The following is a 13644-nucleotide window of genomic DNA, read 5'->3' as shown; positions in this document are numbered from 1 at the left end:
GGCAGGTGGGACCTTCATGACAATGAAATGGCAGATACATGCGCTGACCAATTTGATTCCATGTGAGGCTTTTAGTGTGATGATTTCAAGTAAGACTTTGAATGAAGAAACAATTCTAGGTAAAGGCTAGGCTGTAAAAGATAATAGATTGTCTCCTGGGCATTGATGGTAAGCAATTCAAACACTTTATAACTGTATTAAGGAGATCAGTGCTACTGGCTGACATCCTTAGTATAGAGCATTCTTAGAAGGTGCAGCTGGGTCCTCTTGTCTTGCTGCCTTCCGCTGCCATGGAGTGATTGTACTGGCATTCACTGTCTGCTACTACCTGCCACTTGTGCTGAACTCCTTGCGGATTGCCTAATGCTACAACAAGCAATGCCCTCCTTCTCTGTCTGACCATGCAGAAAAACTTCTGTACATTAATTGATCAACTTTGAGGCTCTAAAACTGTTGTGCATCCAACACATCTTATATTATGCTCCATTTAAGCTGCTGTAGAGCCTCAAATCCGGCAGCAGCATGCTAGTCCTCGCACCGCGAATGGAAAAGTCCCAGTTACAGATGTCGCTAATGCCAAGCACTTGCTGTCATTATGTTATTTAATGTTAGAAACAACGATGGGGTCAGTTTACTTCTCATTGGATGGGAACAAAACACATTTGCCCAACACGGTATGTGGGGACAGAGTTTCATGTATCTGTATTCTTCTGCAGTCTGATGTGTCCATAACATAATGGTGCTCAGCTGGCCAAGTCGAAAATGGCACTTGGAGGTCACTGTCTCCAGAAGGGATTTACAAAATAATAAATGTAACAGCTTCTTGAAAATACTTCCTAGAGGTTGTCTTCAAATTCCTGCGAAAGCATGCTTTGAACAACTTCACATCTGAGTTCCACTAGAATTTGGATCAATGTGAACCAGCTAATGAAAATTATGTGGGGAAAAAAATGACCAATATCTGTCTACACTTGTACAAATAGAATGGTTCGAGGGTTCACTGAAATAATGTAACTGAAAGCCAATTACATTTGTAAATTAATATATCTACTTAATTGTTCAGAACAAAAACTCAATAAAATGACAGTGAAAGGTACATTTTTCAATAATTGTTCTGTCATGATTTGGTAAATGTCAATAGGTTGGAATCATTAAAGGTCTGACAGAGCTAGGAAGGTTCTATTGAAACAGCGATTTCATTAAGAAGCTGTTAGCAACCTTAAAGGAAGAACTGACTTGTATTGGTGGTAAACATTTTCAAACTGTGTTTCAAAGCATTCAGTGAGTGTGGGGTAAAGCGTGACTACCCGACCTGAACCCGACCAGACCCGACGACATGTTTTGGGTTCGGGTCGGGTCGGGTCTGTCTTCTGGGTCCAGCATTCGGGCTTGGGTCGGATCGGGCTGGCCGTTGCCAGTGCTGCCTTGCTCCAGGAAGTAATCTTCAAATGAACATTCAGGATGTCAAGGCTGGAAACATGCAGTCCAGACTCCGCACTCTGCAGTAAAGCCTTGCTACACGACTACATGTGTCGGGTCGGGCCTGGGTCAGATTTTAATTTTATACCTGACCCAGGTTTTAGTGTGGGACATGAATCGTAATGTTACCAGACAACATAAATAAAATTAGAAAAATGGAATCATAGTATCATAGAATGGTTACAGCACATAAGGATGTCATCAGCCTATCAAGATTGTGCCAGTTCTCTGAAAAAGCAATTAAGCTAATCCCACTCCCCTACCCTTTCTCCATCGCCCTGTAGTTTTTTTTCCCCTTCAGGTGCTTATCCAATTCTCTTTTGAAAACCACAATTGAATCTGCCTGCATCAACCTCTCAGGCAGTGCATTCCAATTCCTAACCACTCACTGCGTAATAAGTTTTTATTCATATCACATTTGGTTCTTCCGCTGGTTCTCAAGCCTTCCAACAATGGTAACAGTTTTTTCCCTATCTACTCTGTCTAGACTCCTCATGATTTATATAACCTCAATAAAATTTATTTTTGTTGGATTATTTAGTTTGATTCTATTTCCCCCCGATAATATTACACCAGATGAGAATTATATACATATTTCTGGATTACTAGCTTGAAATTAGATTGTGAAGCAATAGAGAATGCAGAGAGAATTGGAGAACAGTGAGGATGTGATGAATTTTACACCGCCCCAGCGGTTCAGTTGGTGGCATGGGGGCAGTGTAAAATTGAGCGGGAGGCTCCGGGAGGCCTACCCGTCCCAGTCCTGCCTCCGGTCGACTTTACGGCGGTCGGGCGTGGGGAGGAAACGGCCCGCTCACCCGAGGCCAATCAAGGCCCTTAAGTAGCCACCCTCCCCACCCCCCAAACTACCACTTCAGCCTCACCAGGGAAGTGCTGATCCCCCTGGTGAGGCAAGCCCAACTCACTCACTCTCAAGGGTCTCTGTCGTCGGCGGGGCTGCAGTCCCAGCAGTGGCCACCGCTCCCGGTGGCACTGCTGGGACTAAGAGCTGCCAGCCAGCTGATTGGCCAGCAGCTAAATGAGGCGGGACTTCCTCCCTTAAGTGGGTGGAAGTCCCGCCTCGGGACAATTAAAGGCTGGGGACCCGTAAAATGCGGGACACATCCCCAGGCTCGGCAGAAGTGGGTTCGCCACCGACTTTCACGTGGGTGGCGAATTTCCATCCACCCAATGTAAAATTCTGCCCGATATTTGTGAGAAATTTCAGCTGGAAAGCAGCCTCATATCAGTACATTGAAGAAGACGCCGATTTTTTTCCCCCAGCAGAGGTGAATTTATAACCTCGTCCCAATAAAATGCAGGTGTGAGCATTAAAAATAATCCAGACGTGGAAAAATAGTTGATGCGATATTTCACAATTTGGGACAGAAATGATTTGGTGCTGTTTTCGATGACTTGGTTAATGAGCTTGTGTAAAGTTCCTAAGTGTGCTATTTATTGACCTATTAAAAATTTTAGGGCACACAAATCTGTTAAAATGATATGCATGAAATTTGGTACCATTTTTTATTCCCTTGAAACAAGACATATTCAGCATTGCACAAGCACCAAGAAAAAACCATGAAACAATACGGAAATTTTTGAAATGCACAGCAGGTCAGTCAGCATTCATGCAAAGAACAGATAAATTTAAATTTCTTTGGATCTTTAGAGCCAGTACTATATCTTGACTTCCATAGACAGGAAAGCTAAAAATCTTGAAAAATTTTGAGGCAGCTCCCACGGGAAATCCAGAAAGTAGCAATTAATTTGAATTTAACTTTGCTATTCTTCTATGCTTTAATTTCATGATTATAGACATGGTATTGGGATTTAAATGTATTAAATTATTTGTGCTGCATTTAGCCATGTTTCACTCATTCAAGAGCAAAATACTGCAGATGCTGGAAATCTGAAACAAAACAGAAAATGCTGGAAATATTCAGCAGGTCAGGAGAGAGAAACAGAGTTAATGGCTGAAATGTTTGCGTTGGGCAGGAGGCCCCACCCACCAGCCAAAAGGTCGGGGGCGAGCCCGCCTCCAGCAAGCCTGGGGAGCCACGCTGGGGTTTTTCGCTCCCCAGGCCCTTAATTGGCCTTATGCGGGGTTTTCACCTCCTTGAGACAGGAAGTCCTGCCTAATGGAGCTGCCGGCCAATCAGTAGGCTGGCAGCTCTCAGTCCCAGCAATGCCACCGGGAGCGGTGGCCTCAGCTGGGACTGCAGCCAGCCAATGGCAGCAAGAGGGACGAAGGCCCCGGAAAGAGGTAGGTTTTTGGGGCCTCGACGGGGACAATTGGCCGGGTCCCAGAGAGGTGAAGGGGGGAGAGGGGAAGTATTGTGCAGTGGGGGCGGTTGGGCCATTGTGGGGGGGGGAGCCTGATCAGAAGTGCCGCACCAAGCCCGCAAGAATGCCGCCAGGTTTTACCTGGTGGCCTTCTGGGGGCCTTTGCCATCCAGCCGCCGTTGGTAAAATACCAGCGGCGGTGGGTGGAGGCCTTTAAGTGGCAGTTAATTGGCCATTTAAGGGCCTTGATTGGCTTGGAGCAGGCCGGCCATTTCTCATCATCGCCACCCCTCATAAAATTGCAGTGGGAGCGGGAAGGCATCGGGAAATGCACCCCCGCCTTCCACTCTATTTTACAACCCCCGCCCCACTGTCACCAGCACTCCTTTGTGGGGGCGTGCCATAAAATTCTGGCAAATGTTTCAGGTCTGTGTGACCTTTCATCAGAAGTGGCAAAAGTTAGAAATACAATCGGTTTTGAGCAAGTGAAAGTGCGGCAGGGGTGGGGGAAGGTGGTGTGGAAGAAAAACAAAAAGGAAGGTCCGAGATAAGGTGGAAGGCAGGAGAGATTAAATGACAAAAGATTTCATGGTACAAAACCAAGGGCAGTGGGAATAGGACAAATAAAGTAACAAATGATGTGTCTGGATTAGGTGTAAATAGCAGGATAGCAGCTGCCTGAACACAAAGTAAAGGGATTAAGAAAGAAACAAGATGGGGGAAAAGACATGAACCAGCAAAATACACACACGACGAAAGAAAAAAATTGGGGCAGAGATTTTGATATAAAATTATTGAACTTAGTGTTGAGTCTGGAAGGCTGTAAAGTGCCCAGTTGAAAGATGAGGTGCTGTTCCTCGAGTTCGTTTTGAGCTTCATTAGAACATTGTAGCAGGCCAAGGGCTGAAAGGTCAGAGTGGGAACAAGGTAGAGAATTGAAATGACAAGCGATAGGAAGCAGAAACCTTTTGTTACTTAACCTCTGCTGCCCTCCACCTTATCACAGCCCTTCCCCTTTGTTGTTCTTCCCCCCCCCACCCACCCTTCACTTGCTCAAAACCTATTACGCTTCTAAATTTTGATGAAAGGTCACACAGACCTGTAATGTTAACTCTGTTTTTCTCTCCTCAGATGCTGCCTGATCAGATGGGCACTTCCAGCATTTTCTGTTCTTGTTTCACTCATTCTCAGTTAATACCGTCATCCTCTATTTCATAACTATTCACATGCATTTACATTATTCTGAAGCTCTGCTGGTTACTGAATTGTCAAGTGACATCATATGTTGCCACCTTTTTAGTTTAAACTCAGTGACCTTTACTGAAATATAAATTGAATTTGAAGTGCCAATGGGTTCAGCAATCTTGATGGTGTCCCATTCTCCCATTCCATTCACACCTCAATGTACGACAGAAGTATTCCATTAACAGGTCATTAATTGATCATTAATGTCCCATTCATACATCATTACCATTTTCAGATCTCAGTCTGTTACATTATTAGCATTAGTCAATAGCCTCCAAAATACAGTGCCAATAATTCTAGTCCAGCTAAAATGAATAGCCTTTCTGTCAGAGAATTAATTAATTTGTCAGGAATATTCATTTGCAAGAACTTATTAAAATTTATCATGTCTAACTATGAAAGAATTTCTAGAGTCATAGAGTCATAGAGTTTTACAGCACAGAAACAGGCCCTTCGGCCCAACGCGCCTGCGCCGACCATCAAGCACCCGTCCTAGCTAATCCCATTTCCCCGCATTTGGCCCGTAGCCTTGTATGCTATGGCGTTTCAAGTGCTCATCCAAATACTTGTTGAATGTCGTGAGTGTTCCTGCCTCTACCACCCCTTCAGGCAGTGTGTTCCAGATTCCAACCACCCTCTGGGTGAAAAAATTCTTCCTCAACTCCCCTCTAAGACTCCTGCCCATTACCTTAAATCTATGCCCCCTAGTTATTGATCCCTCCGCTAAGGAAAAAAGTTTCTTCCTATCTATCCTATCAATGCTCCTCATAATTTTGTATACCTCAATCAGGTTCCCCCTCAGCCTTCTCCGCTCCAAGGAAAACAACCCCAGCCTATCCAGTCTGTCTTCATAACTGAAATGCTCCAGCCCAGGCAACATCCTGGTGAATCTCCTCTGCACCCTCTCCACTGCAATCACATCATTCCGATAGTGTGGCGACCAGAACTGAATCCAGTACTCCAGCTGTGGCCTAACTAGTGTTTTATACAGCTCCATCATAACCTCCCTGCTCATATACTCTATGCCTCGGCCAATAAAGGCAAGTATCCCGTATGCCTTCCTAACCACCTTATCTACCTGTGCTGCTGCCTTCAGTGATCTATGGACAAGCACCCCAAGGTCCCTCTGACCTTCTGTACTCCCTACGGTCCTACCATTCATTGTATATTCCCTTGCCTTGTTAGTCCTCCCAAAGTGCATCACCTCACACTTTTCAGGATTAAACTCCATTTGCCACTGCTCCACCCATCTTACTAGCCCATCTATATCGTCCTGTAGTCTCAGGCTTTCCTCTTCACTATTTATGACACCACCAATTTTCATGTCGTCTGCGAACTTACTGATCATACCTCCTATATTCACGTCTAAGTCATTAATGTACACTACAAACAGTAAGGGTCCCAACACTGATCCCTGTGGTACACCACTGGTCACAGGCTTCCAATCGCAAAAACAGCCCTCTACCATCACCCTCTGCCTCCTTCCACTAAGCCAATTTTGGATCCAATTTGCCAAATTGCCTTGGATCCCATTGTGAGAAACGTAGCCCACTTGATAATAATTTACACCAAGTCAAACTCTGAAGAAGTAAGTTTATTTAACGTTCTTGCAAGATCGGGTGTCCGACAAGCAGGCACACCGATCAACATATTCAGTTCATGTTTATACAATACAAATCCATTTGTCCACGCCTTTAGTTTACATTATTGGTTATAACGTATTATGACACTAGCCTATCCTATGGTTGCTACAGTCTCCTCCTCTGTTTACTTCTCCCCCTACTCTAACTTTCTAGCCCCTGACTCTTGTTTTTGTTTTACCTTATTTGGCTCTCCATTCTTTTGCAAGCCTCCTGTGTGTGTGTTAACTTGCAGCTGTCAGTTACTCATTCACTACATCCTTTGTTCTAACTCTTGCTGTTTTTCTTTTCTCTGCATAAGCACAATTTTTAACTGCCGTACTGTCTCAAGGTCTTTACTCACATCCCCTTATCAGTTCCCTTGTTCAGTGATTTCATTATGTTGTGTAGAAATGACTTCTTGGTAATTTTCCACAAGCTGTAGAAACAACATTTCAGTATTTTTTATTCTCACAATTCCCCCTTTTCTTTTACTTAATCCTTGTTGTTTTCTACATACTGAGGAGGGGTCTCATATGTCCTCTCAAATCCTCTGAGCATTATTTCAGCCGCCTTCTCAATGTCTGTCCTCCCGTTGATACTATCCATTCTGTCATTTGGTTTCGGGCCTTGAATTCATCAGGTACCCCTCTTGGGACCCCTATGGAATCCAAGTACACCTGGTCGTCAAAAGAGTTCGCTATCGCTTCCCTTTTACCCCTTTCCCTCGTTATTATCTTTTGTTTCTCAAATGCCAAGGTGAATGGTATTGCCAATTGAACAATTGCGCATGTCCCCTTCCACTGGGAGGGTAGGGTCTGTCTCAGGATTTTTCCTCCGCAATACCACCATAAATCCGCTCTGGGGACATTCAATGATGAGTAGTTCCCTCCCCTGACTCTTCCAGTTACGTCCTCAGTCTCTATGCATGACTTCAACTCTCCCATATTTCTGGTCAGCTCCGCACCGTGTCGACTTACGCATGATGTGTGATTCACACTGGTGGCTAAAAATGAAGGGGGAGTCCTTGAATCTTTTTTCTCTAGGGGAGGGAACATTAATGACAAGGCTATGCAAGTTTGAATACCCCAAGCCGTCTTATCCTGATGTCGGGCTAACATGCATTCCATGCCCTTTCGGTCACGCTTCCACCCCAGCGGGAAAGGTACTACTTGAGCTATCAGTCTACCAGATGCACAAGCATAGCAATTGTTTTTGTTCAAACTTTTTACAGTATATTTTATCCATTCTACCCAGGCATTTGTGTCCCCGTAACCGGTTTCTATCTCAATTGTCTTTCTCAAGTCTTTTACCTCTATTATTTTTACTATGTTAGGATCGTTATGAGAGGTCCCTTTTAGTTTGTTAGATGGTTTACCAGTCTTATCTATTGTTACCTGAAAACAACATTTTAATTCACCTTTCTTTTTCCCTTCTCTAACTGTTACTCCAAACACCTTGTTGTCTAATTGGAAGTGGGTAGTTTTGATTTGTCGTCCTTCTGTTATTGAGCCATTCTGATGGCGTTGGATGGATATTCCACCAGTCGTTTCTGTCCACTCGGTTCCTTTTATTGACAAATATATATAGGGTTGCATTCCTTATCTGGACAATCTGGGCCTGGTTTTATGGGGCTCTGGTGAATGGATATAATCGGTGGGAGTGGGTCTCCTGTTAGTAGTCCATCCCCATAATAATGGAGGGACTCCACATGATAATTTCTTTGGTTATGTATGCCCCCACATGGGATTAGGAAACATAAGTCTACTTCTACCACCTGAGGGTCCTGGCTCTTGGGGATTTCTGTGTACCGTTGTCCCCGTCAGTTCCGTCCCACATTGTTATTTTTCCCATTACTGGGATGACTAATACTGCATACAAAAACATCCAACCCATTTTAATCTGGTTCTGATTTCCTGGCTACTTTTGAAAAGAAAGAGAGAGAGAGAAAAGACACACAATACTACAGACAGTATTTCCGCGCTCGCGCCGCTATATAAAAAAAGTCTGTTACTCAAAGTCTTTTTAGCTTTAGTTTCAATGGTTCTTCTGTTAATTCGGTTGTCCAAGTTCCTTCCTCGGCCGGGGGGTTGTACCGGCCCCTTGATTCTTGTGTAGTGGGTCCAACCTCTTTCTGCCGTTCTTATGGCTGTTTCAGTGGTCAGGAGAGTCTGGTATGGTCCTTCCCAGTTCGGTTGTAGTTTAGTCTCTTTCCATGATTTCACCAGAACCCAATCTCCTGGTTGGATCTTGTGTACTGCAAATTCGAGAGGTGGGGTCTGTGCTAACAGGCCTTGCTTCCTGAGGAATGACAATGAGGAAGACAACGCCAGTATATAGTTCTTTAGAAACGAATCTTTAGTTTCTAAGGTTGGCATCTCGCCCCTGGTTCCCATATAGGGTAATCCGAATAGCATTTCATAGGGGGACAGTCCCACATCTTTTCTAGGGGCTGTCCGAATTCTGAGTATCGCTATAGGTAAACATTTTGTCCAGGGTAACCTTGTTTCAAGTACCAGTTTGAACAGGTGTTTCTTTAAGGTCTGATTCATTCTTTCCACCCGCCCCGAAGAGGGAGGGTGCCAAGGGGTATGGAAGTCCCATTGGATTCCCAATCCCCTAACTATTTCTTGTAATAGCTTCGAGGTAAAATGACTTCCTTGGTCTGAATCTATGTTTTCTACAATTCCGTATCGGGGAATTATTTGTTCCAATATTACTTTAGAAGCTCCTCCGGATGTAGCTGCAGTCATGGGATAAGCTTCCACCCACCCTGTCAAATGGGCTACTAAAACTAGAATGTATTTCAGTTTCCCTAATGGGGTTAATTCGGTAAAATCTACCTGTATACTTTGGAATGGTCTCAGACTTGGTTGTCTCCCTCCCAACACTCTTTTTCTCAAAGACTGTTTGTTTATCTTTTTGCAAATTAAACATCCTTCGCAAACCTGTTTGGCAATAGTATAAATCCCTTTACATCCATATTTTCTTAAAACCAAATCGCACATTGCTTGGGTTCCCCAATGACTTCCTTGGTGTAGATTAGTCATTATTTCCCTCATGATGGGTTTATTCACTACTTCCCTACCATCAGGTAGGATCCATTTCCCGCTAGGTATCTCGTTGACCCCCCACTTCACTAATTCCTCTTTCTGAGCTTCTGTAAAAATAGGGTTTACTGAGGGTCCGATTAAAGCTGGGGTTAGGATGTTTATTGGTATTGGCTGAGGGTTCAAAGCCGCTTCCTTTGCTATTTCATCTGCCAATCGGTTCCCTTTTGCTTCAAATGTTTCATTTTTCTGGTGCCCATTTATATGGACCACTGCAATTTCTTTTGGCAATAATAAGTTACTCAAGACTTGTTCTACCAGCTCCTCATGGGCCAATTCTTTTCCTCTACTGTTTATCAGACCCCTTTCTGGCAAGATTTTTCCAAACGTATGTACCACTCCAAACGCATATTTGGAATCAGTATATATCGTTCCTTCTCTCCTTTCCAGATTTTTAAGAGCCTGATTTAGAGCATATAGTTCACATGTTTGGGCAGACCAGGTATTGGGCAATCTGTCTGCTTCAATTACGCTATTTTCTTTCCCGTTGATTATAGTGTACCCATTATGTTTCTTTCCGTGTATTACTCAGGAGGATCCGTCTATGAACAAACGATATCCTGCATGAAGGGGAATGTCTCTCAAGTCCTCTCTAACCTTTGTCTGGTATTCTATAATATCTAAACATTGATGCTCAATGTCTTGGCATCCCCCTTCTTCTCTCCATAAGAAGGTGGCTGGATTTAGACAGGAGTCTGTTACAATTGTTAAGTCATCTTTTTCCAACAGGATTGCCTCGTATTTTAGGATCCTTGAGTCGGTCAGCCAACGTCCCGCTTTCTGACTCAGTATCGTTCTCACCTGGTGAGGAGTACTCACTACCAGGGCTCCTCCAAAGGTCAATTTTCTACTTTCTTCGACCAACAGTGCTGTGGCTGCCACAGCTTGCACACACTCTGGCCATCCCTTTTAACTATTTCATTGTGGTTTCTGCCACTTAAAATCAAAGCTCAGCAAAGCTACTATTCCTAACTTGGCTATATTTCCCATTAAGCATAGTGCCATGCCTTTCTGCTCACTTCCACATTCCCCCCTTTTATCATTCTATGATAACCTTCTCTCTACTGATCAACTTATATATGATTATATATATTCACTAGGATTATGTGGATCTATTTACTCAAATAACATTTAAACAGTATAATATAAAAGCAAATATAAAAAACTCAGCAACTGCTGAATCAGAAGGGTAGGCTGAGCCACCCTCTAACAAGGGGGCGTGTATTAGCCTGGTCGGTATGTTTTTCATTCTAACTTTTCCCTAGGATTGTCATGTCTGGGTGATAAAAAGAGTGCTGTTGAAGTACAATGTCTCTCTCTCTCTCTCTCGCTGTACCAGCTGCAAGGCCAAGTTGCCTCTGCAGTCCTGAAGTTATGAAGTCATTTCTGATAAGCTGTCCCTCCCTGCAGCACTGAAGCTAGCTTGTTAGCAATACATGACTGATTAATTGTTTCATCTTAAATGTTCCCATGTAATTCTGTTCTTAAAAATTCTAAAATCTAAATTCTGTTCTCACAGTCCCCCCTTTGATTCTTCAAAACATTTTTAAAAATCAATCCCGTGATCCCACCTAGGTGCCTTTAATGGTCTCTATTTGTCTAGAAACAGCCTTCAACACCCAGAGGGGTCGCACTCAATACGTCGCCTGCTTGTGCCATAAGAGGGGCCTGCGGTAACTCTGTAAAGGCATAAGTTTTGCAGGGGCTTCAACTACTTGTTTACAACATAAAAGGGTGGAACACTTGTACAATTACCATCTCATTTAAGCTTCACTGTTTTTCTCTGGCTTCATCTCTATTAACGAAAACTTTCTGCGCTTCTCTGAGCAGTTCGTCCAATTGTTTTTCACTCCATCCATCTATCTTTTGAATTTTCTTTTGGATGTCTGGCCATGATTTTGTTACAAAATGGACTCGAAGGAGTCTTTGGGCAACTGGGTCTTCTGTATCTAAACCTGAATATTTCCTCATTGTGTCCCGTAATCTCTGTAAGAAATTTGAGGGAGTCTCATCCTTTTCCTATCTTACTTCGAAGGCCTTATTCAAATTTTGTGATTTCGGGACAGATTCCCTAATGCCTTTTACTATCAGATTTCTAAGGTCTTTCATCTGGCCCCTATGGCCGACGTTATTGTTCTGCCACTGCGGGTCTTGATTAGGGTATTTTTGTTCGGCTGGTTCGTTTCCCCCTACCCCGGGAGGGTTTTCTCTTTCCCAAATTTTCATTGCAGACCGTCTAATCATTCCCCTTTCTTCACTCGTAAATAATATGTTCATAATGGACATTAATTCCGTCCAAGTATATATACTTGGACCGAGAAATTGATCTACTTGGTCTGCCAATCCTAAGGGGTCTTCTACGAGGACTTTCATTTCCTTTTTAAACGCTCTTACTTCTCCTGACGTTAATGGTGCACTAACAAATCCAATTTCATTATTTCTTATTGGTACCTCTCTCAAGGGCATCATTGTCTTAGGAGACTCTCTGTCTCTATCGTCGTCATTATCGTCGGGTTTAGGGGTGGTCCTTCTTGCTGTCCTTAGATCATATTTGGGTCTTTTTCTCCTTGGTTTTTGACTCTAAATCCCAATACTCCAACATCCGTCCCAATGGACTTTCTGGAGGGATGTTGCCGGCAGACTTTCCTTGTCTCCCATCGTCTTCCTTTTTTAGACGATTTATTTCCCATGGTCTACAGTATTCACCTCCTAACTGAAGGGTCTTATACCTTACGGTACTCACCTCCTAGTTGAAGGGTCTTATACCCCACAGTATTCACCTCCTAACTGAAGGGTCTTATACCCTACGGTATTCACCTCCTAGCTGAAGGGTCTTATACCTTACGGTACTCACCTCCTAACTGAAGGGTCTTATACCATACAGTACTCACCTCCTAGCTGAAGGGTCTTATACTGCAGGACTGTAAAATTCACTCCTCAAGGACTTTACAATTAGTACTTAGAAGGTCTTATCCTACAGTTAACCATAAGTCACCAAGATAATACTTAAAAGTCGTTTTTCTTACCTTGGTCCGTGCACGGAGTTGCCTGACGTCACGTGTGTACCTGCCGCACTAAATACTCGTTCAGAGTGACTTCCCTAGGATCGTTTTCAGTCGATTACTCGGGTCCGCTACCGACGAGAGAAACGAGACCGTTTTTAAATTAACGGGACGCGTCTTCTCATCTGTCGTCGGCCGCGGTCCCGGCAATGATGAAGAGATCCCGGACGAGCCCCCAATTGTGAGAAACGTAGCCCACTTGATAATAATTTACACCAAGTCAAACTCTGAAGAAGTAAGTTTATTTAACGTTCTTGCAAGATCGGGTGTCCTACAAGCAGGCACACCGATCAACATATTCAGTTCATGTTTATACAATACAAATCCATTTGTCCACGCCTTTAGTTTACATTATTGGTTATAACGTATTATGACACTAGCCTATCCTATGGTTGCTACAGTCTCCTCCTCTGTTTACTTCTCCCCCTACTCTAACTTTCTAGCCCCTGACTCTTGTTTTTGTTTTACCTTATTTGGCTCTCCATTCTTTTGCAAGCCTCCTGTGTGTGTGTTAACTTGCAGCTGTCAGTTACTCATTCACTACATCCTTTGTTCTAACTCTTGCTGTTTTTCTTTTCACTGCATAAGCACAATTTTTAACTGCCGTACTGTCTCAAGGTCTTTACTCACATCCCCTTATCAGTTCCCTTGTTCAGTGATTTCATTATGTTGTGTAGAAATGACTTCTTGGTAATTTTCCACAAGCTGTAGAAACAACAGCGGCACAGTGGCGCAGTGGTTAGCACTGCAGCCTCACAGCTCCAGTGACCTGGGTTCGATTCCGGGTACTGCCTGTGTGGAGTTTGCAAGTTCTCCCTGTGTCTGTGTGGGTTTTCTCCGGGT

Source organism: Heterodontus francisci, chromosome 14 (assembly GCF_036365525.1).
Source record: "Heterodontus francisci isolate sHetFra1 chromosome 14, sHetFra1.hap1, whole genome shotgun sequence".
Lineage (NCBI taxonomy): Eukaryota > Metazoa > Chordata > Chondrichthyes > Heterodontiformes > Heterodontidae > Heterodontus > Heterodontus francisci.
Note: the sequence above shows the minus strand (reverse complement) of the source record.